Source organism: Peromyscus maniculatus, chromosome 2, assembly GCF_049852395.1.
Source record: "Peromyscus maniculatus bairdii isolate BWxNUB_F1_BW_parent chromosome 2, HU_Pman_BW_mat_3.1, whole genome shotgun sequence".
Classification (NCBI taxonomy): domain Eukaryota; kingdom Metazoa; phylum Chordata; class Mammalia; order Rodentia; family Cricetidae; genus Peromyscus; species Peromyscus maniculatus.
The window spans coordinates 56,676,643-56,704,111 of NC_134853.1; the positions used below are offsets into that span (position 1 = coordinate 56,676,643).

The following is a 27,469-nucleotide window of genomic DNA, read 5'->3' on the forward strand; positions in this document are numbered from 1 at the left end:
CAGTCCTCAGGAGGAAGCCGCAACCAAGAGCATGGGCTGTGGATTATCTTGGGGGACTTTTCAGAGATAAATGAGAACAGCTTCTAGATGCATGACTGAATGGTGGGAGAGAGAGGACTTTGATAGATCCTAATGTACATGGATACACAATTATATATGTAGAGGTCTATCCATCCGTCAGTGGTATCTCACAGTATTCACCACACTGTCCAGAGGGAAGGGATTTCTTTGTATTGCTTTTAAGCAATGCCGTACTTTTTTTGTTTTTCAGAAATGAGCAAACACTACCAATATGCAAAATACGAAGAAATATTTCTTTCTTTGGGTGTCTATCTTATGCAAGGAGGACTAATGAAGACAGAGAATGGGGGCTAGGAATTCCAGGTAGAGATTGGGGTGGTAGACAAACAGTAAAAATAAATAAATACATAATTAAATAAATAAATAGATGAATAAATGAATGAATGAATAAGAATAGCAAATAGCGAAGTATATATTTTAGAATGCCATTTGTGTAATCTTAAAAAAATGGGAGGAAACTGAATGGTGAGACCCTTAATTAATAGTTCTTGAAAGCATACAGGTCCATTTTGTAAGTGAGTTTCTGTCTTCCTTTGTGCCACCATCTTTCTTTCTCCATTCTTTAGTGCTACTGACCTTTCTTACAAAAAACATGACCTTTATTTGGATTAAGGCGGCTCTGTTTTTGTTTTTTGTTTTTTTTTGCGGAGCCCCAGAGGTGCTCATGAGTGGCATGGAGCCTCTCCATCTGTAATGATAATCGGCCTCAAACAGCTTTATCAATAGCCCTCCAGTCATTAGAATAGACAGCGGCTCTGTTTTATGAAACTCTAACTGTTTTCATGGCCATTTTGTTACCTAAGGCACAGATTTGCTTGAAGCCCCTGCCATGATTGCTGGCACAAAGCTGCATAGTGCCCTACAGGAAGGCTGGAGTGTAGTGGCTGATCCTGGTCAGCTGCTAACAATGCCATGAGTCATGGATGCCAGCTGCTTGCAAGTGAATTCGCTATGAGCAGGGCGTATTAAATGACTCATTTAAACCTGAGCCAAACACCAAATAAATGGATAATGTATTCAAATGGACTGGAGAAGGGGAGCGGTGATATGTTTGCCTCTGTCTCAGAGATTAGGTAGATCAGTTCCCCGGGTAAATAGTGCCGGGCTAGTGTGTGCAGATGTCAAGAAGCACCACACAACTACTTTGCAGTGGACGTAGTTGTCACTGGAGGAATCCAGCCAGCCAGAGCCCCCCATTCAATCACATTCTCTTTTATGACAGCAACAACACATATAGGTTTGGGGGAATCTTTGTTAAAACAGATTATGCCTTGACTGGACTCTGTGGAACACTTACAAAGTCTGCTTCATGTTCCCCACCAAGGACTTCTGGTTGAAAATATTTTCTGTAAGTATCAAATAAGAAACTGGAAATAACTACAAGGAAATTGAGTCTTTAACTGATCATTGCCCTTGGTGAACCTTTTTTGTTGTTGTTGTTTTTGTTTTTTTCAAGTGATTTCAAGTATGTTTGCAGACCTCAGAGCAGCCACGGCCAATCTGTCACTCTGAAAAATTTCAGTGGAGAGTAATGGACTCCTAAGCATGAATATGTCTTGTCTCTGGTAAACTCTATTTTGAGAAAACCCACTGACTTCACTTTGAAGACTTTGCATCAGTCTCTGGAGGCAAACAGGGCAACAGTCCAGAACTTTCTTGGCTGTCAGCACAAAGAAGGCTGCACATCAGTAACAAGGGGAAATGGCAAACTTCAGCAAAAACAAAGACCTGTCCTGGTTTTGAAAGAAAGACAGAAAGGGAACAAGACGGGACACACGATCACCTTAGTCGCCTGCCAAGTTCGTGAAGGAGCCCTGAAAAGAGCATAAGTTCCACTGTAAACCAGAAGCCATAATTACTGCTAGAAAATCTGGAGAGAGAAATTCCACAGAGCTGACGAGAGCTAATTGCAGGCGGGCAGTGGAGTACAGATAGTGCTTTGAGTGAAGACAGGCCTGGAGCAACAGCCGATGGGAGGGGCCGTCAGCATCTTCCTCAAACCAAACCACCCTTACAGAGCTCTGGGAGATGTGACGGCATGAGGCACAGAAGCCCGGCTTGGGGGTTGGGGGGACATGATGAGCCTTTTGTGACAGCCAGGCATCTCTGAGCCACTTTATTCAGTTTGCTGGAGAACTCCCATGGCTCAGTTGAGTTTCAAAGAGACTTATGGCTGCTCTCCCGGGAGCCAGGCAGTGATGCCACAGTGAAATGCCACGCCAGTCAGAGAGCCAGGCTGGGGAAAGATGGCCCTTAAACTTTATGAGTGGAGTGGAATCAGGGGGACATACTTCCCAAGCGTTGTACAGGGTGATGACTGCCCGAACAAATTCCACACTGTATTATTTTCTTTATTGTTTTTACTTGTTCATGTTCTCAGCAACCTTCCTTTCAGCCAAGGAGTAAGTACAGAGGCATTTGTGGTTCACCTAGAGATGCCTGCTGGTGCCCTGCAATGAAGCTGATTGTCAAGCAGGTTGGGAGGGATGGTTACCATCCCATGCTCTTAGATAAGATGAGGCTTAGAAGAACCATCTCTATATCCTCAGAACACTCAAATATTTTATCCAAGCTAGAGATGCGTTGCCCTAGCTTTGCTTTGCTCCAAAGGGCATTTCGTTTCACTGGATAGTGAAATATCTCTTTAATATACTCCTTATTTTTTCTGTGAAAAAAAATGTGAATAAGATTCTCTTATGAGACATATTCTCTTGCATCTGTGGAATACAGAAGAAAACATATATGGAGTACCATTATTCTATATTATTGAGGAATTATAAGTGCTAGACAATTTTACAGGTTCACAAAACCAATGTTTTTAGAGTTTATTAGATCTTAAGTATCCCCATCTTCTCATACAAAAGTGACATTTCCAGGGAACTTGACAGTCTTTGAACACTTAAATAATAACCTGTAAAATATAATTCAGAATGAAAACCAGGTCATCTAATCCTTCCAAATGAAAAAGCATAAGCTGTCTTGGAGAAGATTGGAAGTCCCTACTCTCATGGTTTAGAGTTATTGGTAAAGGCTACTAATAATTTTAAGAAGACGTGGACTTTATTAGAAGGCACCCTTTCAGCAGAAGCCATCAGCAGACCTAAGGGACACAGAGAACCTACCATTACAAAAAGTTTCATCCACAGGGTTAAAAATTCATCAAGAAGTGAGGGACTATCACAGACTTGTCACCACTCTTCATCTGATAGAATCTTTATCATTCACTAACTGAATGTGATAAAGATGAGAACAAGGTCAAAATTCATCAAAGGCAGCATGTTTATGATTACCTTTTCATAATCAAATTACTTAAATTATCCAAGGTAAAGTTTGCTCTGATTAAGAGGAAAAACAGGAATTTTTTTCTATGCTGTAGAATTTTTTTTTTTTCCTGTGAGTACCATTTGTGTGTCTGTTAAAGCGGACTTTCTTTCCTATTTCTTGTTTGCTTGTTTAGTTTTTTGAGACACGGTCTCACAGTGTAGCCTTGGTTGGCCTGGAACTTGCTATCTAGACCAGACTGGCCTTGTCCTCTGAGTGCTGGAATTAAAGGTATGAGCCACCATCCCACTAAAACAGCTTTCCTTGGAATCAGCACTTCTCAGTTTCGAGAACTGTGCCTGGGACTCTGGGCAGACAGCTCCTTCCTCTGCTGTGCCTTTTGCAATGGTGTGGAAGAGCCTAAAGAGGTCAGGGACGCTGCTCTCTTCAGGTCCCCGGGCAGGTCCAGTTAGCATGCCTGCTGCAGCGAGGAGCAGCACTAATTCTGAGATACCCATGGGGAACTGTGCAGCAGGCAGTCTGGACCCAAGGGTTCTCCTTCCTTGACTTTCCCTTAACTTCTCCCATGGAGTCATTCTCTCTAGCTCCTCTAGGATCCACCCTGGGAATACATAAGTGCCTTAGTCTGGGTCTTCCATGTAACCTGTATTTCAGGTCAGACCATCTAAACTGCAGCTTGCAATAGTTTGTCATCTTACTTGCTTCTTTTCATACTAAAACATAAGTAACAGGAGTGTATGTACTTGCTTAGCTGGTGTCACAGCAAATTCAGACTTCTTAAAACCAACAGAAAAATACTATGAACGCAAAATGGCAATTCAGAGTTCTCTCACTTCCCCTCCATCTTTCCTTTCTCCCTTTCTCTACCTGTCCTCTCTCTCACCTCCCATTTGTTCCCTCCCTCAAATTTCCAAATCTATAAGACCAATGACACCTGTTTCTTTCCATAAATACCATTTTTCTCCAAAATGAATCACAATTCTGTCTCCAGTTTGGGAGGCTATACTGGGAAGAGAGCTAGGACTCTTTCTTTTAAAGTGATTCTCTTAGTGCCAAGTGAACTTAGTAGCACCGGGAAGTTGAAGACACCAGATTTGTTCTGGGTTGAGTTAACCTTAAAAAAGGTGCCAAAAACCATTCTCCAGATTTGTGTTGGGGATTTAGTTGAAACTATTTTCATTCCATAAAACAGTTCTATGACATGACCTGCTGTTTCAGTTCCTACATGAGAATAGCTCAACTTTTAAAATTAACTTACAAAATACACAGTACAAAGCACTCTATATAATATAAGTGAGCCTGAGCTGTAACAAAGGCTTCATTATGTAAGCTGATTTTAGAGGATTTTTAGCTCCAGGGGACATTAGAGATTGTGAGTACTTTTAAGCTATGTAGCATCAATGGCCACAAATTTAATTTTCTGAGAATCATAGACCTGAAAGGAATTTACTAATTCACTTTTCTAATTAGAGTTGCATTGCAGTCCTTTGTTGTAGACATTTATATTTAATCATATGAATAGTTGATAAGTACACCATTTCAAAGCATGTCAGTATGAGTCATCTGCCTCCCGATTGCCCTCCCAGAACCTTGCCTTGGTGTAGCCTAATTTCCCCAACACACTAACCCTTTCAGCATCCTGTGTCATTGTAAGATCCTCCAAATTGCAAAACTACCCTCTCTCAAACCACACACATGCAGACTTTGCTTTGCATCTGAGGAGCTCACAGTGCAGCTGTGCAAAACAGAGAGCAAGACAAAAATCCCAAAGCTCTGCTAGTGCCCCAACCCCCAAGGCATGCGAGTCCATCCCAACTTCTCCCGGACTTTGCCCACTTTCTTTCTAAATTGTTTTTCCATGGAGACCCCCATTGACTCCCTGGGGTCCCTGCTTCTGGCTCTGTTATGTAGTTTAACACATTTTTCTCTTCAAAAACTTCCCCTGACATTCAGCCCAAATGTTCTTTAGTCTCCCTTACAATTAATACTCCCCAGCGCTGACCTTTGTGGAAGCACAATAAACCATCCCTTCCTCCCCTGAGTGCCAACGCTCTTTACGCCCTGTGATCCCTCCCCTGACTCTTAGATACCAGTGAAAATATTAAAGTGCACTGAGGACACACGTTCTATTGCAGCTTAGCTCCATGATGCTAATAGTTCTTAACCTTCAGAAACCAATTTGATGATTGATCCATTTGTTCAACAAATATATTGTGAGCACCTACTGTGTACTGAGAATTGTGTGAAACACTGGTCCTAAGGAGCAAAGACTCCTCATCCAACCTCATCTACACATTCAGAGTCCACTGTTGCCGTCTACTATTCCCACCGTAATAACAGATTTGGCATGAATATCATTCTTCCATTGTTTGGAACTTAATAATGTTTTCCTGTCACAAATATTTATCACAATTTCCACATTAAAAATTAGGCATTCTTAACTCATTTGTTGCAGGACTAGCACATATTGAATGCTTCATTTCAGAGGTCGCAGATGCTTTTTGTTCTCATGTATGACTACAAAGCACTATTTTCTTTTCTCTAGGGTACAAGCAGTCTGCTTCAGCTTTCCTTAGTAAGAGTAAAACAGTCAGAAAATATGTGACCCGGTGAGCACCGCAAACCTACCAGCACACACCAGTGACTCTTTGATTCAGCAGCAACGTCAGTGACTTTCCCCAGCTTTCCAGTCAGACTCTTCATTGTTCACTGTGACAAATCTAGTCACTATTTGAATTTGAGTAATGTTTGGGAGAAGGGCTGCAATCAGAAATTTGTAATATGTGAGTGGATTTTATAGAGAGAAAAGAACCAAATTAATTCAAGAGTATGGAGATTTGAATAAGAATGGCATCCATAGTCCCACAAATTTCAATGCTTAGTCATCAGGGAGTGGCACTATTTGATAGGGATTAGAACAGTTAGGAGGTGTGGCCTTGTTAGAGCAGATGTGGCTTTGTTGGAGGAAGTTCCCTGCTATAATGGTAATAGACTAACCCTCTGGAACTATAAGTAGGCCATGTGATGGTTTGAATAGACTCACATGTTTGAATGGTTGGACCACAGGGAGTGGTACTATTAGAAGGTGTGGCCTTATTGGGATAGGTGTGGCCTTTTTGGCAGAAGTGTGTCACTGTGGAGGCAGGCTTTGAGGTCTCATATATGCTCAAGCCACACTCAGTGGGACAGTTCATTTCCTGTCGCCTTCAGATCTAGATGTAGAACTCTCAGCTCCTTCTCCAGCACCATGTCTGCCTGCACACTGCCATGCTTCCTGTCATGATGGTAATGAACTAAACCTCTGAAACTGTAAGTCAGCCCCAATTAAATGTTTTCCTTTATAGGAGTTGCCATGGTCATGCTGTTTCTTCATAGCAATATAAACTCTCACTAAGACAGGCCCCAGTCAAATGTTTTCTTCCATAAGAGTTGCTGTGGTTATGGTGTCTCTTCACAGTAACAGAACAGGGACTAAGGCAGAAGAAAGGGGAGGAGCAGAAAAGAGGCAATGTTTGTAAAATATTTAGGACATTCTTGTCACATATTAAGCACAGTGTCTGTGTTAAGGAAAGAAAATCTTTAAGTAAAATAATTTTAAAACTGCAGAAATGGAGGCACACAGATTTGAGGCTTCTGCCCTGCTGATGCATGCCTGGATGGTGCCACCTGTTTTCTTGACACTAGGGAAGATCCCAGAAACAGGATGTACCTTGCTCATCACACTTGGGATCACTCAGGCTATTTCTATGAATATCCACCATGTCAAGGGATGGAAAGATTTCACTCCTGGCACTGGAGATATTTGCTAATATGAAGGAAGATAAAGGGGGGGAGGGAGGTGTTAGAATTTTAATTAGGCACTTCTTCCTTCTCAATATGGAGGGAATTAATGTTGCATCAGTAACAAGATTATGCATTTCTATTGTAACTTGTTCTGACCTAAAAGCAACCATCTGAGTTATAATTCTTTCTGTCTTCTTTACACAAATTCACTTGTTTGGGATCATTAATCAAAACCACCTGGTAACATAAAACAAATTGGACAATTAAAGAAACACATTACGATGGAAGCACATGCTAGCTAAAGATGGCCCATCCCTCTGCCTGTGTGTCGGGGAATCTGTCAGTGAGAACATCATCACAGCACCTAATCAGACAGTGCTTCTCTTCTCAGCAGGGCAGAAAGAACAGTGCCAGATGTCACATTCAAAAGCAGGCATATCATACAAAAATAATAGTACTCTTCATATATTTTGCACTTTCTGTATAATTTTCAAGATACATGTATAGATAGATAGATAGATAGATAGATAGATAGATAGATAGATAGATAGATAGATAGATAGATAGATGATAGATAGACAGACGTGCCAAATACTAAACAGGCAATAAAAGTCATGCCTCTAGAACAAATATTTGGGTATTTACAATGAAGACATACAGAACATACATCTAAAATTATATATAACTTCTCCACATGTTGCCAATCATTTAAAATATACTTAACAGAAAACACACACTACAGATGAAATACCATGAAAATAAACATGTTTCCAAATAAGTCATTTATTTGATAAATCATGACTTCCCTGAAGATCTAGCCCAATGACGGTATATCATCAGCTGGGCAGAATGGCAACTCTGGCATTGTTTTTTCACACAAGAGATGTACTAGACATGAGCAGAAGAATTCAGTAAGGCAAGCATGTAGAGACGCATGTGCAGAAGCAGGAAGGCAAAGCCCGGGATCAGAGGAATCAAGATGGCTTTGTCTATGACATAAATGAAAAATCAGCCATTGCCTCTAGCATCAAAGCTCATTTTTCATAAAAGCTGCAGCATGAGGCTGTTGACTCTTAGAGTGCCATACTAACTGAGGCTACTCTGGGTTTAAGCATCCACATCAAAAAGCCTTGACATCTGAAAAAATAGCAAAAAGGCTTTCAGTTTTCTACAAGTTTCTCTTAGGTTCAATCCACATAGGTAGAATCTCCCATTCCAAGATATCCCTACCTTTCTATCACAGAATACATTACATATCACACCACAAAAAAAGAGCAAAATCTTCCAATATCCCTTTTCTTATAAATACAGTATATGTTAGAAGAGTTGAGAATGCACAGCATGCTAATAACTCTCATCTGTCTTTGATTATGAATTGTTAGTTTTCATTTTAGCAATTTATTCCCAAAGGATTTATGAATCATCTAATGTATATCAGGCTCTGGACTGAGGGCTGAGGCTACAGCATTAGAGAGACAGAGAGAGGAAAAAGATGAATCTAAAACCACCACACGTGTAGGTTGTGAGACAGTAAGAAAAGAGCCATAAACATACAAGACAGACTACCTATATACCTTCTGAAACAGTGACAGATGATGGAAAAATTAAGGAGCAAGTATAGGAAATATGGAAAGAAATGAAGTGTTGAATAGGGAAACAGCCAGTGCAAAATCCCCAAGGACAAAATGTATGGGTGTGTCACCCACCAGAAGGTTCAAGTGGCTGAAGCTAAAGGAGATTTGAGAAAGGGGAGGTCAGAACTGAAGCACAGACATGGGGCAAATCTAAGGTTATAAAGCATTATGCATTCCCCCTCCAGCCTTCTAGACATGCATGCTTCCCAGGATGTCACTCACACAGACTTGAGAAGCCTATGATTCAATAATACAAGACCTTCCATGTTTGAGCATACTTCCACTTGTAGGAAAAAATACTGTGATCCCACATGGCTGTGATGGCTCTTGGAAAAGTATGAAATGCCAATACATGGTCTCTAGCTGAGAGTCAACATTTATATCCCAGCCTAAAAATGTCCTTCTCAAGCAGGACACCTCATCCCCTGGGTCATCTAAAGGTCACCTTGAAATAATGGCTTTAATTATTTATAATTTCTTCTTTGACTTAAGGTGAATCGTGATTATTAAAGCTAAATTTCACGTTATTTTTACATACACACCAGAATAACACATACAAATTCCTATGCATTTTCTCTCAAAATTGGAAAATAGCTTTTTGATGCGGACCACCATCAATGGGTAATTAAAGCTTCCGGTTTGGTCAGTGAAGATAAGCCGTGGAAGTGTAGACTCTGAATGAGCCCAGCTGGGGAAAGAGCCTGTGTAAACAAGGTCAGACAAGCCCCACACTCTCTGCCAATACACATGCCCGCAGGAAACTGATCCAAGAGCCATCTCACTCTGGCCCTTTGCCAACACGGTGATGAATCCGTTTATCAAAATCACTGTCAGGTAAATGTTGTGAGACCTTGACCAGGGTGTTCCTTAAACTGTAAGAGATGGAACACTTTGTAATGTGTTTTCAAATTGAAAGTCACTTATCCTCTTAGTGCCCCAAGAAGGTTTATGAACCAAATGCATGCTAAAAGAGATTTTGAAAAGAGCCACTCGGAGCTTAGATGGAAAGCCTCAATGTAGTAGGTTGTGGTAGACTCCCAGTTCTACCTAAAATAGGTTTTTAGAATTAAAAGTTTATAGTCCTATTTACTCAGGAAAAAAGTAAAACTAAAGTACTGGAAATGGGATGTAGTAAAATGCTAGGATTTCATCCAACTGTTGCTTGGAAATGAAAATTCCCTAATGGGAATAGGTCTTTAAAATAGGACATCTGGGTTTTGCTAAGTGGATAATTAAAAGTTTGAAATCTTGCCTAGAAAATGGGACAAAAACTCAAATCACCAATATAGGTGAGACACTCCCTACTGTCTTTATGATAGACATGGCACTGGCCCAGCTTAACAAAGCCAGGCCGAGGTGTGGAACAATACGTGAGGGACACGGTGTCTGAGTTCCAGGGGACACAGGTGTCAGAAATCATGCTAAACTTCCCACAGATAATGAAAGATCCCAAGTCTCAGGTCCAGCATGGAATGGCTTATTGCCATCCAGGTAAATCTTCATCCTAAAATGTCCTCTACTCCTTCCAAACTCCTGATCAAGACATTGGCTTTCCAGGGGAACAGCTGGGAACAAGCACACAATTAAAGTCCCACCTCCAAGTTTACCTGAATGAACTTCCTGATGCTTACACAGACATCAAAGGGCTCCCATTCACTAGGCAGTCTGGACAGATGCCATTCTGTGAATAAACGAGCCTGTAGTTAGAACGTAGGTGAGAATAGAGAGAACATATTGAAAAAAAAAAATAGACGTGGGGTAAACTTCCTCAAAGAAGCTTACAAAATATGCCCCCTTTGTATTATCTATAATTGACTTAATTTGTCTATGTGTTTTGTTTAGAGAATACTGCACACAGCATCTTGCTGGGTTGAGGGATGAGAGATAACAGACACAGAGGAATGCTCCGGGAAGATCATACCTGCATCGCCATGTTTCAGGATGTGCCTCATGATAATGACATTCTGCTCAGCAGGATATGCCATCTACGGGGACAGTTTATAACATCTGCTGGCAGTTACCATCAGTATATTTAGAACCTTGGCATCATGAACCTGCAGGAGGCCATGAAGAATCAGGGTGCAACGCTTCATACATTTCACTCCTTACACAATTTTATAAAACACTAAGAAGGCTGTCAAGTATAATATTATGGTGAAAATGTAAGCATCGAGCCATGCTAAGAAAATGTTTAGTTAGTTAGTAAGTGTAAATTAGTTTAATTTGGCACCGAAAGTAAGAATTTCCTGAGGCTAAATAGCAGTGTTCAACATTAATGCTTCAGATTTAGAATTTAGAAATTCTCCACGTCCTTCCTAATGCTGGAAATCATCTCTAAGAGGGAAAAAAATTAGATGATCAAGCTTGTTTCAAACTCATTGTAAACCGGGGGATGGTTTCGCACTAGTGGGATGTGACATGTGCAGAGGGGGGATGTGGACTGAGAGACAGGGCCCAAGAGCTCTGTGAATGTGGCTTGTGCTACTTGTGGTGAAACTGAGCCACATGCCAAAGGTGTGTCCTTGTGTAGGAACAGCAGCATGGCAGCTTTGTTTAGACAAGATGAAATCTGAGTCCACATTGTTCAAAGTTTCACCAAAGGCAGGAAATGAACAAATGATTTCACTAGGGAAAAAACTACAAAGCCCATCAACTATTGCCTACCCGAGCCTAATCCCACTGTTCAACAGACTGGAAGTACACTGGACTAGGCAGGAAGGAACACTATTTCCTTGCTTTTAGGTCTCTCAGCACAGTCTAAGTAAGCCACTAGCTACTGTGACTTCATTGTCGTAGGCTCTGACCATGCAAAAGAAGACAAACCCACCTCCTTTCCAAATGTCCATGTGCACACGAGTGGACATAGCTGGAATTTGCTGGTCCACACTCTCATTCCATGAGCTACTACATCATTAGCATCACAGATGCATGGAATCACTAGGCTCTCCACCTGTTACTTGAATGACCAGTAACTCTTCCACCATCAGCACCAGGGCTGCCTCCCGCCACAGTGCCCTTCTGTCTCTTTATAGTTCAAGGCTGTAGGTCAATAGCGCATCAGTGACTTTTCAGCTTAAGGTTGTTGTGTGGGCAAGCAGAAGAAGAGAGAACAAAGAACAGTAAACTGGCTTATATTTCCACATGATGACATCTTGGTGTCGTAATAGGCACCATCTGAGACACGTGTAAGGATGAAATCTAACTGATCAACTATAATGAAAAGTGAGTCCGTAAAGAATACCACTCCATTGTTTGAGCTGATGTTATGTTTTCATAAATCAGCATGCAGATCTCCTACCCACCCTGCTACTCAATTCTTATATTATCTCTCAGAACCTGGATTCTTCCAACATTTATATTACTAATCTGTTTTATGAGAGAATAAAACTGGTGCTGACTCCCTACTCTATACCTCAGTGTCCTAGTTAGAGTTACTATCACTGTGATAAAACATCATGACCAAAATCCACTTGGGGAGGAAGGGTGTATTTGGCTTACACTTCCCTAACACTGAAGGAAGTCAGGAGAGAAACTCAAACAGGGAAGGAACCTAGAGGCAGGAGCTGATGCAGAGGCCGTGGAGGTTGGGGGTGCTGCTCAGTGGCTTGCTCTTCATGGCTTACTCTGCCTGCTTTCTTGTAAAACCCAGCACCACCTGTCCAGGGATGGCACAACCCTCAATGGACTGAGCCTCCCCCCATCATCACTAATTAAGAAAATGCCTTACAGGCTTGCCTACAACCTGATCTTATGGAGTCCTTTTCTCAGTTGAGGTTCTCTCCTCTCCAATGACTCTAGCTTGTGTCAAGTTGACATAAGACTAATAAGCAGAGTTAGGAACAAAACATCACTGGATTTTGTTTAAGGAAAAGTTAAGTGGAACATAACTTCTCAGCATGCTAAAAATCAGCGCGACTGTGCAATACATATGATCTCCTGATATAAATAAGCCAACCAACAAGTATGATACATGGAAAAACTATGAAAACCAGTGAACATAAAAGTAATTTGTCTCGTAGAACTCAGCGTTAACATCTGTCTCTCCTTTGGGGGTTTAAAAGACTCCAGAGTGGGAGGGTGGTACGGAAGAGAAGAAAAGTGCAAACATGACCCACACAACAAACCAAATCACATAATCATGAGATGCTAAAGCAAGAGACACATTTCCAGGATGCATGCACAACCCAAATTCAGCTAGAATCTCTGGTTCTCCAGAGTCCCAGTGTGAACCATGTGTATAGCCAACCCCTACATCCTAACATGTCTCTATAAATGCTGATATAAAGAATGAGTGATGCGTTGTGAGTCTGTCCATCTCGTAAGTTAAAGCCCTTGAGGAAATTCAAAAGGAATGGTGAAACAATCTTTCTAATTCAGAAAGTATATTCTTTGCTTTGCCTCAGCTTGGATTCATGAAAAGTTCTGTGGAAAGCCCAGGGCACCAGGCCCATACTTCCTGCAGCTGGTGTCATTCTGAGGACTCTGATTCTGTAAGCGAGCCCAGGGGAGTTCTCTCCAGGAGAGTTTGCCTTACTGAGCTTGTACTTCAGTAAATATCAGGAAGAGGTGAAGACAGAGAAAGAAAAAAGCAGTAGCATAGCAAATGCATGTTGATGAGGAAAGATGGACTGGGATCAAGGGAGAGGTTTCAATTGAATATCAAGGCATGCAAGAGAAACCTGTTGCTAATAAACCCATCACATTCCAGTACTGATAATAATCTCAGAACATCCAAAACTAAATATGGATGGGGAATGCAGGTGACCTCAGGGAAGGCCTAGGAGACCACAGCACCTGCAGGACACAGTTCATGAACGATCACATACTCGTACAATTTAGAAATTTTGAGACATTCTCTGAAACAAGAAGTTGCTAATATTTACATAGATTCCATTGCCTATCAGACATTATTTTACATGTTTACATATTTTTATTCATTTTCTTCCTTCCTGCCACAACGCCACAAAATAACTTCTATTAGGTCACCATTTTGTAGATGGGGAAACTGAGGCTTTAAACAAGCCAAGTGGAATGTCCAGAGTGCAATCTTGAAGAGATTTGACCTGTGGCCATGACTATAGCACTGATCTCCTCTTTTCTAGAGATTTCCACAAGCATCTTAGCCTGGGGCTGGAAATATGACTCAGACAAGAAGAGCACCTGCTGCCAAGTCTCACAACCCAAGTTCCAGTCCCAGAATTTACATAGTAAGGAGAGAACTGACTCCAAAATTCTGTCTTCTGACCTTGCACATTGTGTGTGTGCAGTTATGGATCCATACACATATATACACACAAACACACACACACAAATAAATGCAATACAAATCAGATCTATTGGTATAAAATTTTATGTTTATATACCCACCTTACCCTTCAATGATTGGCATACATAGTCAAGTGAGGCAGAATTTGAAGCAGATGCAATTCGCCAACGACACTCCCTCCTGTGCAGAGGCCACCTTTGGAACCTCCTTTGCATGCTCTAACACCCTCCTCCTGCATTTCCTAATTTTCCTCCGCAACAGACTCAGATGATAGTTGTGAAGAATGATTCGATAAATACATCCTATGAAGAATCAGCGGTCAGAGGTTCCCAGTATATAATCAACATTAGGGAAGTGCTTGCTGAGTGACTATTAAATGCTAAGGTATTGTCATTGTCAGATGGATCTTAAGGGTTTTCTTAAACCAAAAGCTCTCTTAAGACAATGACATTGTTCCCTGCCTAGTGGAAACATTATCTTGAGAGTCAGGTATCGGTTACAAGGCTAACCTCATCCACCTGTGTTCAAGTCAGAAACTGAGAGAGAGAGAGAGAGAGAGAGAGAGAGAGAGAGAGAGAGAGAGAGAGAGAGAGAGAGAGAGAGAGAGAGAGAGAGTCTGTGCACTTTGAACAGGTACAGCAGGAAGGGAAAGCTGTTCCTGGGTCTGGAGTTGGGGGTTGGGAGGTGGGCAAGTCAACCCTGCAGGTGGATTATGAACACCACAGCACAGCATTCCAGCAGAAACGGAGCCAGTTCGGTGGGGAACATCTGCCAGTTGTTTCTAGTGAAGGAGAGTCATTCTTCCAATGAGAAAACAGCAATGAAGGAGCATCTTAGACTGGGAAGAAAACTGAGGTTTTTTACAGTGCCAACCAACATCAGGCTTATTTTTTTTCCTTTTTACTGTCTCCCCACCATTTGGAGGGATGTGCAGTGTGAACAGGGAATCAGGAGTGAAGTTCCTCAGAATTAAAAACATATTAGGAAAATGGTTCCATTAAGCATGTGCCCAGTTTAAAATACAGAAGTTTTATTAGCTTGAACCATGGATGATTGCCAGATTTCTAATTTAAAAATGGCCAAATACACGAAGTTTCATTTACTTCAGCCCAAAGGGAGATGTCATAACAATCAGTGAAAGTCACCACTGTTAGATATACTTGGTTCGTGAACTAGTATTCCCATGGTCACACAGCGGGTGATGGAAGCTTCCTGACCACTGCAGCTGGATTCAACTAGGCTGCCACACTCCCCCAGAGCACTTACTATCCAGCAACCATGTGACCACTCACTGTGTGGTGTATTGGCATGGTGCCGCAGAAGGTCATTTTCACCATGGAAGAACCGCCTATTATTTCTTGCTCAACTTGAGAGGGAGTTGCCTCAACTAGGGCTCCCCATCCTCTCTGGTGTTATTGAGGTAATGATCTCGTTTGCTTTTCATTGGTGTGATAAAACACCAACTGAACCCAACTTTATGTCCCTTACAGGTCCATCAACCAGGGAAGCTTGGACAAGAACTCAAGGCAGGAACCAGAAGGCAGGAACTAAAGTCTGCCATGGAGGAGTACTGCTTACTGGCTTGTTCCTCATGACTTTCTCAACCTGCTTTCTTATACACCCCAGAATCATCTGCCCAGGCATGGTCCTGCCCACAGAGGACTGGGCCCTCCTACATCAATCACTGTCTAAGAAAATACTCTATAGACTTACCCATAGGCTAACCTGTTCAAGGCAATTCCTAAATTGAGGTTCCCTCTTCCCAGGTGACACACAGCAAAGGTTGAGGGACAATGTTACAGGGAAGACATACTGTCACACCAAGGGTGGAGAAGGTTAAAGTATGCAGGGACCCAAAGGGCAGGCAGCTCAGAAATTAAGTAAAATAATGGCAACAAGATCTCACATTTAATATGAAAATATTAAGCTGCCTCTCAGTAGGTATTATCCAAGTTAAATAAAGTATGAAAAATAAAATCACAAATAGTAACAACAACTGATGCTTATTGAGGAAATTCTTCTCTCCCAAGTTGTTGGCTAAATACTTCCTACTACTACTACTACTACTACTACTACTACACACACACACACACACACACACACACACACACACACACACACAAAACCTTTTCCAAGTGGCTATTTAACATCTAACAAAACTAATAAGTAAAATTAAGAAACAGGATTAGTAAGATTCCATTTTCTGTGCATTTAGCAAGTCAACCTCGTCAGAAGCCAGTCTAACAACCTTCAGCTTTCTAAAGAGGGACATCCTAGAGCATCACCCCTCTGATTCCCATCCTGACAGAACGCCCTTTCTCCATCCACTTTTCAGCCCAAGTCCATACTTGTAACAGCAAGGGAAGGGAAAAGAAGGCCATCTATACTCTATTAACCAGTCCCCACCCACACCAAGTATTTTAGAGACAAGTGTAAGGATCCATCAGAGAACAAAGTATGTAGCGCCACCTAGTGGATAAAAGTTACCATCAACTTCAAATAAAAAACAACCAACTTACAAATCACAAAACCAGCACACCCAGCTGGTGCAGAGGCGAAGTCAGAGAGAGCTCAGCTGTATTCCTCCTCTGCCAAATTCCTATGCCGTGAGCTGGAAGTACAGCGACCCATTTTAGAGGGCCGTCAAACCTCAACCACCTGAATTCCAGCAGCCCGTGTCCCTGGACACTGCTTTCTTTCGAAACCCAGAACTGCAGGGAATGTCCTGGCTTCTCTGCAAGAGTTGTTGCTACTGGTAGCAAATAAGGGTTTCCCTTGTAGATAGGAAATGCCACCTCTGCCTGACTGTAGCGCACCTAGTCAGGCTGTGCTGGGTAAGAAACACCTTTCCTTTGCTGAAAACGCCAGGAAAAAAGAACACAGTGGGGGCGGGGTGTGCAGGAAAACAAAACAACCAGCTTTTGTTTAACGAAAGCCAAGCCCCCTGACAAGCGTTTAAATCAGGTTTAACACGATCATAGAGCCAGATCCAAAAAGAAATGGGAGGTTTGCTGCACTGCCTGTGTTCCAGAGGGCCTGGAGAACCCTGCCAGGGGAAGTCAGCTTCCTGATGCACTGTGACCAGCCCCAGGCAAAACACTTCGCCCTCCTTTCTAAGACTCTCACAGCAGCTGCTTTTCTGACGTTCAGAAAATGTAGTTTTATATCTACCATAGCTATAGCACTGGGAATCACTGTTCCCTCCAGGCCGGAAGACGTTGAGCTAAAAAAGCACACACCTTCTCACGGGAATCCAGAGCTTTGTATGTTAGGGCATGGATGTCTGAGAAGGGTCTCGATCCCTTCGTTCCCCCAGATCCGTGGCAAGGATCTTTTCTCCCTTTATGAGGGCATTAAGACTGGTGATCATGGCCGTGCAGTGGGAGACCCCAACCTGAGTAGTGCTTATCGCAAACCCTGCCTGCCTGATACACTGCTTAAAAAGGTCTACCTAAACAAGTCAACACAGTTGTTCCAGTCAGCACAGTAACATTAGTCACCAGAAAAATGAATGAATTTTGAAGAAAGTGAATCTCCGTTGCAATTTTCCGGGATAACTGAAGAAGGTGTCTAGCCACCTGCTAGCTGCTCCAGCCAGAGGAAATGAGCTCTTGCCGTCCCTAGACAACCTAAGACTTACCTAAGACAACCTCTGATTCCACTTCCATTGTGGCACACACCTCAAAGCTTGGTGTCCTGCCTTGAAGCCCCCATCCTATTGTGCCCTCCTGTCCCCAAGGTCTGCTTCTTTACCACCAGCTGTAAAGGTTGCAGTCTGTGCCCCTGCCCCCACCAAACCCAGCACAGGCTTGGAGAACTCCCCATGTCCCTAGCCCCAGCTCCCGAAAAGCTTAGAGTTTTATCTCGAGGATTTCTGTTATCTTCTTAGTGGCCTGGCTTCTCTGACGGGAAGGATTGGACCACGAGTGGGCTGCTCCACCCTGCAGCTCTGAGGGGACCCTGAAAAGACTCTGCTGCACTTCTCTGTGGCTTTCATCACACCCACAGCTGCCACCTCTGCCTCGGCTTTGTCGCTGATTGGGACTGCTGGGGCTGTCTTTGGTAAAGGTCACTTATACTGACGTCAGCACAGAGTGATCTAGAGACGATCAAGGCTATGTCTACTCTCCAACTACTACAAAAACAAACAAGAAAGAGGAGAGACAGAGAGACAGAGACAGAGAGAGACACAGAGACAGACACATAGAGAGAAACAGACAGATAGGCAGGAGAGACGTGTATTAGGAGAGAAATTGCAGTAACATGTATCCATCAGTTCCAGAAAGCAAGGAAACAAAGCAATCACTACTCAGTCTTCTTGGTCCCACACCAAGTTTGCAGTCCTAGATGACAGTAGCTTGAGCCAGCCTCTGCACTCAGCCCAGGTTCCTACCATGTCACAGAGGACTTACTCTGGGGACCCCTTTCCGTGATTCAGTAACAGCTAATGTTTCTCCTTGCAGTTCTTCTCCCCCATCCACACAGCTTTCTCTTGACACTTTAATTTGACAAAAGAAAAAGAGAAAAAAAGTGCCTTTTTCAAAATCTCACTCAGAGGAGAGGGAAAAAAATCTCCTCCTCCTTTCTTCTCTTCTGAGATGCCTGGTTCCATTTTCCCTTGTGCAGAGGCCAGATGGTTAATGCAATTGTAGCCTTGCCCAGGAAGAGAACCGCCATTTATAACTGTACTGAGGAATACCCATGCCGGAGTACAGACCAAGACACCCAGGGAAGGTCAGCCTAGCTGATGATTAAAGGGATGAGAACAAAGGTCCTATCTTTTAGATGTATAAACTGCAAAAATGAGAGTTTATGAGCCAAGGACTTGTCTCGTGTAGGAACTGACTGAGCGATCCTATATGCCACTTAAAACCCAAGAGGGGAGGCTATCAGGGAGCAAACTTGTTAAACAAAACTAAAGGTGACATGGGATGGGTCCAACTACTGCTCCCAGGCAACAGGTGACAAGGGGGCCCCTGGTGGCCTAGAGAGTAAGACCTGATGGAGTACCAGAGCCTGGCGCCCTGTCCCTTACAAAGTTGTGAGAGTTGTCCTTTCTGTGAGCAGTGCCACAGATCTGAAAGCTTCAGTCGGAATTCTAAGGGAAAACTGGATACCAAGACTTGAGGTTTCTTCCTCTGCTAATACTGTTGCTATTCTGTGGATGACAAGACAGACATTTCAGTATGTGTCAAGGTAGTTCCTAGGAATCCACACCAGACCCTTCGAGACCTTACCCATCTCCCTTCCTCCTGGATGCCAGGCCTCGGGTCATCCTCATTCTTCAGCTGCTTGGGATCTCTTTCTTTCTTCGTTCCATATAAAAAACCTTACTTGAATTTTTATAACAGTGTTATTCATATTTGTTCCAAGCTGGAAACAACTCAATACCAACTATTGATTGTATGGGATGGTTAAGGGTCCACTCTTCTGCATATGTCAGTCCTGCCTAGATGTCAGTCCTTGCTTCTGACTTTCACACAGCTTCTCTTCTGCTTATAATGGATGCCCTCTCACCCACCAGGACAGGCTCAGATTCTGCTTCCTCAAGAGCCCCATCATTATCTTGACCTGGGTTGGACCCCACCCCACTCTTGTTCTGTATTTTTTTTACCATCTGTTATTCTTCCTAGTGTTCTTCATTATGCAAAATAAACAAGCCCCTAGTTAACCGTCTTATGCCTGCCTGATCCTCACACCCACTAGTAGAAACACAGTGCTATTAGTAAAAATGAAGGACAGGAACAAAAGACTTTCAAAAGAAATTTAGAAGAAACTTCCCTTGGGTGGCAGCTTCTGCGGCAAGGTTATCCTGCCTTGGACCAAGGAGTCTCATCTCAGCTCTGCCATCTACCAGCTATGTGACTTCAGAGATTGAAACTCTTTCTAGAGTGGCTTCTTGATAGAATTAAACAATTTGCACTGCAGAATCTCTTCTCCTTGTTTTGAGTTTTTGTTTGGTGTCTTATATCTTGTTTTGTTTTGTGATGGTTTTAGCACATTAGTCATTTGACTAAATGTGCCTGTAAGAAGTGCTGTCTACAGTTTAGACTTGGCCAATTACAGTTCATGCCTATCAATGTAGTGTGGGTGACCGCCAATCTCTCAGGGACTATTTAATCTCCTATATAAAGCTGAAGTCTGTGGATTCAAGCAGCTTGAAGTATCTCGACATCTATCTGTTGTTTTTATTGCCAAACCAGTGCCCACAAAATGATATTGACTGAGTGGAGATTATCAGTTTTATTGCAATTTTATTTTATTACAAAAATTTATCTCAGTGTTGTTTCAACATAACCTTGTTGATGTGTTTCTTTTCTTTCCAACCTAAGGAACTTGGAATGGAATGCACAGGTCATAGATCTCAGTGAGACAGTCTTCAAAGTGCTCCTGTGATGTGGAATGCATATACATATGTATCAAACTTGTGCATACCACACACACACACACACACACACACACACACACACACACACACACACACAATGCATTGTATCTTACTTTGCCATGGCCATTTAATTTGCCAGAAAGCAAAGCACTCTTTGTCTTTATGGCATACTACTCAACTAAATCATTTTTAGAAGAATTCAAATTTTGCATTCGCTCCAACCTTGGATTTTTTTTTAAGTTCTGGTTCACAGATATACAAAAAAAAATAGTGTGAAGGGTGTTTGTTTGTTTGTTTGTTTGTTTTTGGATGAAATAGAGGTTGAGATGCTCAATGTTGTTAATGGGCTGATTCATTTACAGGACAGTCCTGCGATGTCAAGAGCCCATCTCACACTTATTACTATTCTTTCCTCTACACTGAAAACATACTTGTGTTTGTGTATGTACATGTGAATAGGCATATGATATGGAATGTAATACAACATGGCACATAATTAGATAGCTAGAAAATCTGGCCGTGGGGACTTGGGTGTGTCTCTGAGTACTCTGCCTAATGGTTTAACTCAACTTAGTGGTTTAAATTAGGAAGCAATACCATCTAATTTTCAGCAAGACTAGAGGAATGAATTGACTATATGATGGCTCCAGAATATCTAGGGTCCTGGACATCTTCCTTCCATAAATTGGACAATGCTGAATCACCCACACTTGATCCACATCTTTCCAATTGCCTGTGGTAGCTCAACCACAGGGAAGGAATGAAAAACGTATCTAAACTGGGCACCTAACTCATTCATCTTCTCAACTAAATGATTCTGCCCAGCACCATCATAAAATAATGCTTGTTTTTTATTTGTTCATATTTATCTACCACTTATTTCAAATGATCCTGCTTACATTTAATCTGAATGTTCATGAGATAATTTATTATCTGAGATTGGCAGAGTTACTCCATCTACTCTTATTACAAGCATGTCATTTTTCCCAGGCTGCACTCTGGAGTATTATGACAAAATAGCAAGAATGTAATTTTAACAAACATAAAAATTATTGCCATGCAGCTGTGCAAGTATTTCTCCCCTGCACTGAGGTCCACAATCAATTCTATTTGTGCATACTGCACAAAGAGAGTAATAATTTAACACCCCTTGGTTTTTCTTCTTTCCTGATGTATTGAGGAGGTAGTTAAAGACTTGAAAACCCCAAGCTTTGTGCCAAATATCTGCAACACTCCTTCTGCAAAACCTGGAACAAAATAATTAAGAAGCTGCTTAAGCAACCATTTGCCACAAACCAGATTGAGGGATTTGAAATATGTACAAATATTTTTAAATAATGCCCCAAAGGGGAAATTCGCACTAATAAGTAAGATCTGCTGTAGCTCCTGCTGGCTGACTCTGCATCCTGGGAGTGCACATGAGTAAATAGAAACAGGTTCCAACATTTTCCATCTTCCCCAAGGTATCTGAAGAAATCCTCTGATTTTAACTGCTGCAAATCTGGAGCAGAGCCTTTTCTAATAAGATTCTGTAATCTTCACAGCACAATACTCTCCGTGTTCAAGCAATCCCATGACTCATAATTCCCCAGCAGTTACTGCGCCAGGGTGAACTTCTGAGATTCAGATAACATTAAGGCTGCGGTTTATGCCCTGATTGATAACATAGTCAATGGAGGCAACCTGTCCCGGAGAAAGGATCCAAAAAGCTTTGCATAGTGTTTACGATACCGATAACCTCCTGGCTGACGTCTATAGAGGAAAACCTTTGATGGATGAAAGAGGCTATAAGATCTTTTGCACCCAGATAGCACTGTGAGTTCCTTGTATATCACTCTTTAGACAATTACGGCACTTTAGTCATTGTGTTTGGTCACAAATGCTTAACTGATTTTTTATAGCAATATGTTTTGCAGAGAGGGTTTGATAAATATAATGAAATCATTTTATGCTAGTTCCTAGGGGACAGGCCGTGGAAATGCTGTTAAATGATAATATTTCTTTGTTGTACATCGTATTAGGGCTTTCACTGTGAGTGGAGCCAGAATCTAATTGGAATGTTTAAGAGCCTCCCAGACCAATAAATCCCCTGATTCTCAACATGCTTCTTATGTCTCCACAGCATGAATACTACCATGTCAGAAATGCAGAGTCTCAGGCCTCCCCTCAGACCTACACAGGACAGTATGAATGAAGGTCAACAGGCCCTTGAAGATGTTTCTGACACACTGAAGTTGAGGAAGCACTTCTCTATCTTGTTCAAGGACAAGCATCAGCCACAATCAATAGACCAGTGAGAGGGATGAAATGTGGCTACACATGACCCACTTCCTCCACATGTCCTTCTTCTGACAGCCTTCCCATGACCTTCAGCACAGACTAGAACCACAGGCATTTGCCTGGGTCATTGCTGGAAGAGTAGTCAGCACACAGGGCTATCAAGCCTTGGAAGAAAGTAAAAAAGAGAACCTGGTTGAACAATGTCCATAATGTTAATAATGTTAGGTATTTATAAGGTGACCCACAGTAGCTTGAGGAGTACATTATGTGCAGAGATGAATTCTGTGTGCCTTGCCAACCAGCAGTGGTCTAGATATACCATATACCTCGCTCATACTGATCATCTTAACATGTCAGGAGTCAAATTACTCTGAACAGGCTTCGCTGGTCTCTAAAAAAATACCCCCAACTAAAAGGACCTGTTATTATATACAAAAGGCTAATAGACCCCACTTAAAGTACAGAGGAAAAAGAAGATAATATTCTTTGGATTTTTCCCTTCTGGTGTGAAGTCTGTAGTTATAGAGGATGTGAGGCAAGTTGTCCTGTGCATCGTTTTAAAGGTTACTTATAGTCTTGGGGCTCCCTTAGCTGATTGGATTGAACATTAACATTTTGAGTTACTAAAAGGACTTTCCTGGACACCTTTTAAAGATCTATTTACAGAATAAATAACATGTTGTTTATCTACTTCCCTAAAAGGCAAAATGGAGTGATTTATATGGAATGCTGGAGATCAAACTGAAGTCAGGCTAGAAACTCTCCTCTCCCCAAAAGACATCCTCTGTGTTAGACAGGGTCTTTAACTTCCAAGTGGCCAGCTTCTGGGAAAGAATCCAGTGGGTTGTTCACTTGCTTGGCTGAAGTTATCGGTATTATTTAGTTGTTTGACTATGTCCTTTGTCATAACAAGAGCACTCTGTCTGCTTTCGTGTTTTGAAGGAGATGAAGAACAGCAGAACTGGCTTATTTTAGCTGTAAAGCCCTTGGGTCAATCAAGACTGTGGCTCAGGCATCCCATCTCTGTTTTGTATTCCATCAAGCCTGCTGGCAGTTGAGCTGGATACAGCACAGTGCTTCCATAAAGAGACAGACACGTCCAACGGAAGCACAAGACTCAAGCCTTTTCCAAGTTATCATATCAACATACAACAGACCCTTCAGTCAAACATGGTCACAAGACAAGCAAAGAGCCAGAGGAAATGCTTATTACTGCTTTCGTCTTTCCTCTAACATTGCTGTACTTGATGAAACTGAATAATGACACCTATGGTATGTCTGGATAGTGTTTACACTTTACAAAGCATATGAGCTATTTTAGTTAACACCGGAAGATAATGCTGAGAGATGTATTAACAATTGTGTGTTATAACTAAAAAAAAAATAAATAAAACTCTCAATTCCCAAAACTAAGGCTAATTTCTTATGGGTAACAATGGAAGAGATGATTGGAGTACAGGATGCCAAAATATGCACATAACTTTATTTACAGGTATGTTTATGCAACAAAAATAATGAGTGTAGAAAAGTTTCCAGTTAGTGGACTGAATAAAGCAGATGACTGTTCCCAAGGTGGGTCCCAACTCACAGGGGGATCTAAAAAGAATGGATGTGCAGAAGAAGCCTAAATTCACTGCTTAACCTGAGGCACCCATCAGCTGTCCTCCACACCCTGGTTTGCAGGTTTTCAGTTTCAGACTGGGACATGCTCCGATGGCCCTCTAGCCCTGCACCTTTTGAACCTCTGCCAGTTTTCCTGGCTTTCCAGCTCACAAGCAATATATTGTGGGACTTTTCCCTTTCACAGCTTCATGAGTCAATACCTGTAATGTTTGCCTGTCCTCACAGCTCTCTTTTTTTCAAGGTCTCTAATACTTGAACTCCACCATAAGACATTACAATTTCACCAAAATAATAATGATGATATAGAGGGGCGCACTGTGAAGAAAGTTGGAATTCCAGGGGGTGTCATTCCCTACAACACTGTCACTGCTAAGTCTTCCTCCCGAATGCTGAAACCCACCTCTCACTTTGCAACAGCAAGTTCAATTTGCACCTCAGAATTTTATAAAGTTTCCATCCATCTTGACAACTTTCTCCTCATCACAGCCCAAACTGATTAGCCTTATCTTTGAATGTGGACAGCATTCATTTTGACTGGACATGAGAAAGCATATAAAGCTCTGTGTGATTGTTTGTCATGCTTGCAGCGTGCTGACTATTTTGAGATAGGCTCCAAAGTGCTAAGCCCTGTCTTGCAGGCAAAACAACATAGATTTGTGTGGAAACCATGAACTTAGAAGCAAGCCTTGAATACATTGAGATCCCAGTGTCTCCTGGGGCCAAGGAGAGCTACGTGGAGATGTCAATCTAAACCTAGAGAAAGTTCCTCACACCTCTCTGATAGCTGCATGATATGATAATGTCCACAATTTTTATTAAAGCACTTCAGTTTATGAGCATGATAAGATATAAGTGCAAAATAGTTTTGATTTTAATTCTCATCATGGGTAGTTAGTACATACCCAGAATGCACAGCGCAGACAATCAGTTTCCAATTGGACCCAAGAGCTACACCACAGAGTATACCATAGTTCCTTGCCCTGCCATCATTCTTCATTTGCAAAAGACCTTCTTTTAGGTTGCATACTAGATGACTAAAATATGTTTATCTCTAGATGAAATGGCCATGCCCTCTGTGTGATAAATGCAGAAGGAGGCTTTCCTTAATAAAAATCAAAAGCACTCAAAATTTGAGAAATTGTCCAAATGGCCAAGAGTCCTACAAGGTAAAGAAGGCATAGGAATTTTCCAAGCATTGTTACCTGCAGCATCATTCCTGATTGATCCCCTGTCCATACATTTCCCTGGGAAGCTCTTGACTATATAATGCTGTAGCATATAGATCCCTGGTTTAGAAATACAAGTTGTGGTCAGAGGTCCCAGAAGCCAGGACTTCATGAGTCAGTTTCTCTCTCTTGACCTTTGGCTTCAGGTCACTGTTTATTTCAAGACTGTCCTCTTATTTCATTAGCCACTCCTTTCTCCTTGTTTGGTTCTCAGTCTTCCTGACATTCTGTCAGAATGGCCATGGCTATCTACTCTTCACAACTCTTTCCTGTTGTTCTGCCCTCTCTCCACAATCTCATTCTGCATTTTAAAATGAACATTGACAAGCTGCTGCTTCTCCTTAATTTGCATCGCCAGCCCAATCTCCTTAGACCCACTTGCATTGTCTCATCTTCTTGGACATCATACAGATGTTTAATAAGCTTGCCGTGCCTACAATCTTAATTTCTCGCTGTCTTTCCCATCCTTATGCATGCTCACAGCAGCACAGACCAAAATGCCTAAGCATTGCCCTTGAGCTGTTCCTCCTTCCCTCACACATCCTAGCCATTAGCGGATCTTGTTGGCTCTCGTTCCAGGAGCTCATTTCACTCCTTCTTGATCACTGGCAACCAACCATTAGTGCTAGCCTTCATTATTACAAAGCCTCCCAAATAGTTTCTTGACTTCTCTCAGGCCTTCATAGACTTAAGGTGATATAACCCAGCCTTATCTTCTGTTCAAAAAGCCAAAGTCCTTTCAGTGGCATATGAAATCCCATATCCAGACCCTATGACCATCTTTGCTCATCTCTCTGGCCTCATCTCTCCTCATCCATCTCTCTCTAACTGCATGGGCATTACTATTGTTCTCCCAACAAGCCAAGCACACTTCACCCTTGATGTCTTTGTATCAGCTCTTCTTGGTGGAAACACCATCTCCTCAATTTCTTCCTTAGTTTGTCAACAAAGTGAGTCTTACAGATGTGATCCAGGAGATCTTCCCTAAATATCCTCCATGGAAGCCATGCCTCAATATTTCATTCATATCCCCCTTCTTTCTTTCCAAGCTTTATCATTAGTAAGCATGATTGATGTATTTTTTACATTCAAAAGAATGTAAGGTATGCTTGGAACCATAACTGGTATTTTGTTTTTTAGTTTTTCAAGACATGGTTTCTCTGTTTAGTCCTTGCTGTCCTGGAACTCACTTTGTAGACCAGGCTGGCCTCGAACTCAGAGATCCACCTGCCTCTGCTGGGATTAAAGGCCATAACTGGTATTCTATAAACACTTAAGGAACACATCATAGCAATCATCCCATCTTTTTCACCACTATTATCTCCCAATGCTGCACCTCAGAGTCTTCTGTGGGAGAGGTGTGTGTTTGCATGAATGTTGTACTGGCACTTCAATGAACATAAGTCCTGCCTTCCTCTAAGCACCACTAGGTTTATGACCCATGTGTTGGGTAGCTAGGCCAGAGTGAGTTCTCTAGTAATAATAATAGACATGGGTCTCCCTGTCTCCCTGTGGACTACTATCAAAGGTGGTCTAAGCATGCTTGAGGAAAATCAATGACAGTACTGCACAGTGAGCCTGTAACACATAGATGTCACACAAACAAGAGGGCCTGAGCTCAGAACCCCAGCACCCATACAAAAGCTGGGCAAAGTGGTGCACATTTGCAATCCCAGCAGTGGAGATGTGGAGATGGGCTTGCTCACCCATGTGTCTTTCCAAGCGTAAGCTCCAGGTTGAGCGAGATAGTCTATCTCTAAACATAAGGTGGAGAATGTGGTGATATTTTATTTGTGCTAAATGTGGTGATATTATATTTGTGCTTTAATAAATAAAGCTTGCCTGAAGATCAGAGGGAAAAGGCCAGCCATTATAAGTAAACAAAGAAGCTGGGCAATGGCCACAC

The 27,469-nt window shown here is 42.0% G+C and overlaps 1 long non-coding RNA gene across 1 annotated transcript in view; it reads right to left on the reverse strand.

The window, feature by feature from the left end:
- Positions 1-3,420: 3,420 nt before the first annotated feature.
- The window catches only part of LOC143271642 (uncharacterized), a 39,657-nt gene continuing 15,608 nt past the window's right edge, over positions 3,421-27,469 (reverse strand). The window contains exons 2-3 of the long non-coding RNA XR_013048847.1: positions 10,388-10,461; positions 3,421-6,123 (exon numbers count right to left, since the gene is read on the reverse strand). This is a non-coding gene — a long non-coding RNA (uncharacterized LOC143271642). The remainder of the gene's footprint in view (positions 6,124-10,387; positions 10,462-27,469) is intronic.